Raw genomic sequence first — 8,272 nt, 5'->3', positions numbered from 1 at the left:
AGGACAAGTGAAGAAAAAATGAGTAAAGCAAAAGTCAAATCAAACAAAGAACTATGATCAAATAAAACTGGCAAGTGTGTTTGGATTTCTAAAAGTTCAACACAGAGCATTACACTCCTTTTGTCTTCTTGTTTCTTTGTGTTTAATAACACAATCAGAGAAGTCACTTATTTAATTACAGTCTCTCTTCTTGCCTTCCCTACTCACATAATTTCTATGTTTGGTAAGAATTGCCTATGGGATCTCAAGCAAATCACTTAACTCTTCTCTCACCTCAGCTCCCTCATCTGAAAACAGTGAATATAAAGTGTCTCCTTTTCTTCCAGGAGGGTTTATTTTTATTTTTTATGCTATTTTCTTTAGCAGCAAACCTTGTTTGAACACCTGATAATTTTTGCAACTGCTCCATCAAGCCTATGAGCCAGAGGGTTTTCTGTCCTCTGCATTGCTACTCATTTCTTGCATGACTCCAGATAGGTCACTTAACCTCTGTGGGCTTCTACTTCCCCATTCATACGGTGGGATAATACTGACCTACCTCAGACAGGGATGTGAGGCTAAATTAGTGTTTGGAAAGGACTGCTGAAGTACAAGGTGTAAAGTATTATTATGCTGAGTGGTTCACCAGTGAGAAACTAACCTCGCGACTGAAAATCAGTTTAATATATGAAGCTCTAGAGGCCAGCATGGATTTGCTGATGAGAAGGGTGGCTGCCCTTGAGAACGGAAAAACACAGTCCCACATTGCTCTGGCCACATTCACTTTGCTTACTCAAGAGCATACAATGACAGGCAGGGGCTGGAGGGGGAAGGAGGAGGGGAGGATTTAAAGTTAATCTTGCCATGCGACTGTGTGCAAGAATTACTGTCAGTGCAGAAAACTGACACAAGGTAGGGAATGAATCCAAAAGACATAAGCTAAAAATGTGAACAAGGAAGAAGCTTTGCTTTTTGCCTTTTTTTTTTTTTTTCTCTTTGTTTTATTTGGTGCAGCAATCTAGACCTCCTCCACTGCTCCCTCCCATCCCTCTTCCCCTGGGAAAAAAATGGAGAAGTCTTATTAACCAGTGCCTCTTTCTCCTGTGAGTAGGGAAATGCTTCAACACTAAGTCACTTAAGTGTAGGTTACTGTGCAGCCATATTGCTCCCTGTGAATTATGTATGGCTATTCAAAGCAGATATTAAACTGTGTGTGCAGATACCACTGTACATATTAGATCACTTCAAATAAGGATACCTCTGGTGAGGCTGGAAAAAAGTCATGGTTCAGACATATTTAGGGAAAAGAGGATGTATTGAAGTAGCTGAACTAACAGATCAATGCACCAAAGTTTATGAGTACAAAGCTGTCACAGGCATGGTTAAGGGAGTTATAATATTTCAGTGAAGTCCCAAGCTTAAAATAAAATAATAATAATAAAAAAGATTAAAATTGCTCTGTCACTTAATTGATAGACCAAACCTGAATCAATCACTCTTGATTGCTGGCCAGCTCTCACATTCACCATATGTCTCTGGATTTCTAAACTCAAACATAAATCTTTTCATCACAGGCAGGTTTGAACAAAACAAAACCTTAACAGTGAAATTTCTTTTGAAAAGAGAGGCAGATGAAGAAGCAGAGATTCCTATTCTTCCACTATCATTCATACAAATAGCTCTCTTGAATCACTGTAGAAAGACAGGTACTTGAAAAGCAGAATCTGGCTCTGAATATCGATCTGTGTTGTAACACGGACACTCCTTGTAAAAACTACACTGCATCCTCTGAGTGTGTGTGATCCCTGTATCAGCTCCATGCTGCACACCCCCCCTACCAAAAGAGGCACATTATGAGTCATCCAGGAAGGAAATTGGGTGAGCAGATCTCCCTGCCTCTCAGCTCCCACAGCACAACATATCCCACTCTGCCTCCTCCAAACAAGCTACAGCCCTTTCTGTCCATTAGAAAGAAACCAACGAGCAAAACAGATTGTTTTACAGTTTTAACACAGAAAGAGCCATGCACACAGGTTTATGTTCATCCATGCAGATGTACATTAAGGTCAATATGTATATGTGTGTGTGTGTATGCATCTATAATGTTTATTTCCATGTGTATTTCTATGTGTATGCAGTGACTACAGTCAAAGTGGCAGTAACCTCTGCTGGGGGTACATTGAACAAACCAGGAGCAATGGCTAAATGGTCCACAGGGTGGAAGAACCTCTAAAACATGCTCTGCTGCTGCAAAATTCATAATGTGAAACCAGAGATAACAGATGGGCAGATGCTTCCATACAGTTTTTTCTTAGCCTTACAAAAATAATTTAAGAATAACTGAAATATAATGCTTAGCACAGTAACTGCCATTAAAAATGTGATTTCTGCAGTGCAGTTATGTGTAGAATTAATGACTATCTCTGACACAGAGACATGCTCTACCTATAAGAATGCATTCAACACCCTAGAAAAGTAAATTTGATCTGTCACTGGCAAACTCTTCCTTCTTGTCTCAACATGCACCATGTTTCACACCTTAGGTTTGATCAGATTAAACTATTACCTGGTAGGGCAAGTACATATAATTAATGTATATTCATCTGCTTCCCTAAAACATCCCTATAAGAAGGGATAGTTACCATACCATTTATTATGCTAACATATAAATAAATAATAACCACCCTGTGTGTATAATCTGATATTCAGGAGACAAAGTTTAGGCAGAGGTGAAGGAGGCAGCCAAGACCCTTCACTCCCATTAGTTTTCCCTGTGTCTAGGCCCTGCAGATCCATGTCAATTGGTGTTCCCATAAAGTCCTGTCATTGGTGCAGCACAGACCACTGCTGGGATCCTGTGGCCACCCACAAACCCAACATTTCTCTCACCATGGAGAACCCAGCCTGGCCCTATAGGGCTGCATGTGGGCTCTTTGCTCTGAGCCTGCCCACATCATCTTCCTCACTGGGGAAAGAATAGCCTACTTTGGTGTGGCTGCAGAGTCTTGTCTTGGCAGCAAAATTCAACTTTGCAGTAGTGCTGGTAATTTGGAGACACAGCCAAACTTACATTTCCAGGTCCAGCATCATAAGGCATCCTAGTGCAAATTTCACATGAATGAAGAAGAACTAATTGGCTTTTTTTAGTTGTTTTTAGAAACATGTCACTCCAGACCCGAGCAACTGCTGTCTGTTTTGTGCATGACACTCTCTTTAATATACTCAGTGAACTTTAATATACAAAAACTTCAGCTGTTAATTCAAGATAATCTAGGTTTTCTCCTGGAAAAATTGAAGTAAATATGAATCACTTCCCCTGATGATGTTTACAATATTTATTCATGGACCCTTCAGTATGAAGCACTTTGATTAAACAATTTAGCAAAAGCACAGCAAACCCACCTGCTGTATGCAGAACAAGAACTGAGCATCTCCAAGGTTGTTACAAGCTATTATATGTGTATGAAAAAGATACTTTACACTTGCAGCCAGAGATCCGGGAAAGTGACAGCTATACAAATATACATGAGGAAAACACAACGGCATGGGAAATTATCTATTCCCAGCCTTTTCTGTATGCTTTACAAAAGTGGAAAGTTTTTGAGATTATCTACAGTAATTAGGAGTCCCCAGTTGTGTTTACATGGTTAGCAAGTGTAAAATATGATGACCTGCTGAGGATTTGCAAACAGCTAAGTTATAATGATGGATCGTGGTGAGAGGACATGTAAGATTTCCCAGACTTCTGCTGGGAATACTTCAAAAATAAAGCATGTTGTTTTCCCTTGGGGTTTATAACGCCTCTTTGACTTAATCAGCTTGCCTTTTTGCTCTCAAGGAGAAATTTCTCCAATTTTACTCATCGGGAGAAATTGCAATGTTCACAGTGTTATGGCGGTGATTTTTTAACTGTCTTTTCTCCTGGGAGACATTGGTTAGGGTAACAAATAACTCCCCCATAACATTTGGTTCATTATTTTGTAGGAATACAATGTTTGAGGAGAGGATATTATATTTATGTATGTGTGTGTCTATGTATGTATATTATACTAGTGTACATGTTTATGAGCTTTATACATATATATATATGTCTTTATAGATAGATGCAAAATTCAGATAACTTAAAGAAACAATTTATCTTTCACATTAAAAACATATGGACAAATTTCAAACTGTATTGTCATTAATGGAAAATTCTGCATTTAAGTTATATTCTTATAGTGACCAAGAAAATAATTCCTTCTCTCCATGATGGGAGAATTTATGCAAGCCATGCTCACTTATTTTATACAGTAACATTTGAGCAGAGCTATCAGTGACTATATGTTTGCTCTTGTGGCTCAGAGAAAGCAAGCAGGGAAATGAGTAATGCTTTATTACTGCCAAACCCTGCTCAAAAGTGAAGAATACCTCTAGGCATATTTTGAAATGTTACTGTGGGGTAGGGGGAGCTTTGCATGTCTCCCTGACAGAGCCATATAAAGCAGAGTCGAGAGGTGAAAATGATTCAGGAGAGCTGCTTTGTAGCTTCAGGACAAGCCATTCCCATCTTTGCTTATATTTCTGGCTAGTACCAGAGGAAAAATGAAAAATGAGAAAAAAATAAGATTCAAACATTTAAAAAATGGGAACCAAGTGCAACATATGACTATAATATTCCATCTACAGAGTCTAGGACACCAGGCTTTTTTAGGATTCTCATTTCTGGCACCAGGTAAGCCAGCCAGGATCTGAACTCCACTCTGTGGGTAGATACTCCTTTTTCCTCCAAGCAGCTGGAGGTGATGGACTGTAAACAAAGGGTAAGATTTGTCTCACCTGGCTGCAACAAGCTTAAAATAATCATTCAAGCTTCAACTAATCATTCAAGCCCCTTCCATAGTCCATAGAGAGAAATAGATACCCGAGAGAGAGATTTTATCATAGCTGAGATGACCACCTGAGAAAAATTTCCTCTCCTTTGTGTCAGAATTGGAAACAGATCCTTCCTTAAATTAGACAGCTTATTTTTTTGTTTAAAGCTAAGTGGAATGAAAGTGGGACACAATGTATAGCGTCACATTTTTGATTTTCCATTATTAAATCTCCAGGGAGTACCCAGAGATTTACATTTTTCTTTATATTTTCATCATCTCATTTTTACACCCCTTGGCCAATTTGGAGCTGAAAACTTACAGGAGTTGTTCTTCTTAGTGTTCTATACTTTCCCAGGAACAATTTTGTTATATCTTTCAGCCTGCCAAGGTGAAATGCTGCTCCAAACCTTTATTTTCCCATGCCAGGACAGTATTTCCTCTTGAGAAATTTATACATTGCATGGTACTGAACATTTTTGGTCCTCATTTTATTTTTCCACTAATGACTGCGTTTCAACTCACTTGAATTTGGGGTTGGGTATGAAGACTGAGGTTCTTCCACTTCACAAGTGGCTAAATGCTTGTATTGATTACAAATGTAGATTAATACAATATGCTTTTTTAAAACTATACCAGGTTTATGACAGGTAGGTAAAAGGTATATTAGATAGAAAGGTCTGCTTGGTTTTTATCTTTAGGGTTTTTTTCACAGCTTTCATAATATTTTCTTATTTCTGTGTGTGAGGGAAAATATTATAATCTTGATTTTTTAAAGTGGTACTTAATGTTTCAGGTGTGCTGAAATATCATATACCACTTTTCATCAGGAACTTGCAGATTAACAAATATTGATGAGCTTCTGAAATTCCTATGAGACTAGTACATGCATGTTATCTAATGAAAGCAAGGCACAAGGAGATTTAACACGTTTCTTCAACTTAAAGCTTTCTGAAGTAGATTATTTAATGTTTATGACTTGTGTATATGTCAAAAGATTTCAGAATATATTTCTATTCACTATCACTACAAACATATCCTGCATGCTCAAGATTTGATTGCATCTTAGTGGAGGGATTGCTAATGTTTTATAAACTGCATTCATACTTTTAACTATCTCTTTCATCATGAAGTGACTCATTCCCTTTAACTTTGTGAGAGGTTCTCTCTTTGATGTTCTTTTCTTATTTTGCATAAATTTGTTTTGCAGTAGTTTCTATCTGTGGTTTAACACTCTGTCATTGTCTGTCAGTTGAATTATTTTTATTACTATTCCAATGACACATTTTTGATTTTTCAGTCTCTCCAAACATTAAACTGTTTGCAGGTAGGGGCATGCCTTCAAAGGCTAAGAGTAAAGAACAGGGTGCAAACCCTTTTCATATTAATTAACCAAATGTGCAATTTGGAAATTTGCTTGTATATTGTAAGGAATGGCTCCTCATTCATAAATGTAGTAAGCTTGGCTTTGGTTCCAAACAGAATCACTCTTGAAGAAAACCCCCCACTTCCACAGCAGATAAACCAGTAACTACAGAAAATATAGTAGCCACCATTAAGGATGTTAATATCTATCATGATCATCACTCATTAAGTGATAGAAGTTCAAAAAATACCTATTTTTATAAGATATTCTTCAATATTTTCCAGTAGACATCCAAATCTCTACAAAAAGTTAAAAAATAATTAGCACTTTTTTTTTTTTTAATCTAATCTATTAAATCAAACTAAATGAGGACTATTTGTTTTAGTCTATTTTCTGTCAATCTCTACTATGTATGTAAATGAGCATGACACTTACTCTCATGGACTGAGCCAATTTGGAAGTTTTAAACAGAAGCAGAATCAGTTTGTGGAAAGCCATATGGTCGCCTTATGATCTGCCATTAAACTAAATAACAGATTTACAGCCAAAGATAAAACAGCAACAGCAAAAAAATGCAAACCCCCATTTTTCACTTTTAAGTTGTATCTGTTCTGAAGGTCTTTAATTTTTATTTTTATGTGTACACTTTTTTCCAAAAGTAGCAAAAGTGCTGAGGAATCAAATAATGCTATTTGTGTATCCTTCTCAATTATCAGTAAATGGTTATTATTGAATGTCCACCAAGACAAAAAAAAAAGATCAGTCAAAAATCAGATTATCAGTTAGTAACCCATAGCTGTAACACATCAAACATTTGGGAATTTCTCACTTCATGCCCCTTTATTTCTTCTCAGTTCTTTAAAGTGGCTGGAAGATGGAAAGAAGGAATATTCCCAAAATGTCTTAACTGAATAGCACGTGAGGGAAAACAGAACACATTCATCTAGTAATTTGTAGTAATTTCATCCAGTAGTTTCTACAATCTTCCCCCTTTGATTCAGAACTGAGGCCAGTGACATGCTTGGGTAAATGCTGTCTCCCTGATACTCAGATTTCATATTAGGAAAATACCAGAGCTGGAGACACCATGATTTTCACTGGCATTTTTTCACACTGGTTAGCTGTCTATGTTTATAAAAACATTGTAGACAGTTTTCATTTTCATTTGTATGGTTTCAGTTGCCATTGACAAGTTTATCTTCTGTCATAATCTACCCCTTATTTTATTCACATGGTCATGCCAATGTTCTGTAAAGAGGTTACCTCAGGAACTGAATTCTCCTCTTTCCCCCCTGGAAATATTTAGTTCAAAAATTCAAACGTTTTCTGCAATTTTCTAATAACCCTTTTAAGAGTTTAAACATGGGTGTTAACTTCTGTGACAGTCAGCTATCAAACTTTCCTTATAGAAAAGCAGAACACTGCACATTTGGTTAACTCTCCCCTGGTTATGAATATTCCTATTTCATTAGTCCATTTTACCACCACATTGCACTGGGAGCTCAGTATGTGCTGTTACCTACAATAAGCCACAGATCTATTTTGGAGTCACCACATCAATTGCTAGGTCCTTCAGCCTGCCCAGACATCATCCCTTCAGAGAGCTGCGACTTTGTATTTCCCAGTATGAAGGTGGAATTTGTTTGAAAAAGGCACAGTTTGCTGCACAATTCAGTTCACTTGGTATGACTGACATCTTTGTCATTATGCACTGCTTTGCCAACCTTTGTGGCACCTGCCAATTTTATCAACAGCAATTTTATACTTACTTCCAAGGCCCTGATGAAAATATTGAATGGTGCAAGGGGAAGCACTGATCTCCAAAGCACCCTGTTGAAACCAGCCCCTTCAAAATGACAATCTCATTGACAGCTGCCTTTGGAGACCTTCCTGTTTCTCAGTTTTTAATCCTTATAACATGCATTGCTAATGCTTAGTACTAAAGTTCAGCTAGATCATGTGTACCTGAGCTAAAAGCCTTATAAATGTCTACATTTATTTTTATGAGGTAATATGCAATTTTTTTCTAAGTTAGGTTTGTTTGATAGACTCTATTTCCTATAAAACCATTCAT

The sequence above is a fragment of the Erithacus rubecula genome, assembly GCF_903797595.1.
Source record: "Erithacus rubecula genome assembly, chromosome: 2".
NCBI lineage: Eukaryota > Metazoa > Chordata > Aves > Passeriformes > Muscicapidae > Erithacus > Erithacus rubecula.
Note: the sequence above shows the minus strand (reverse complement) of the source record.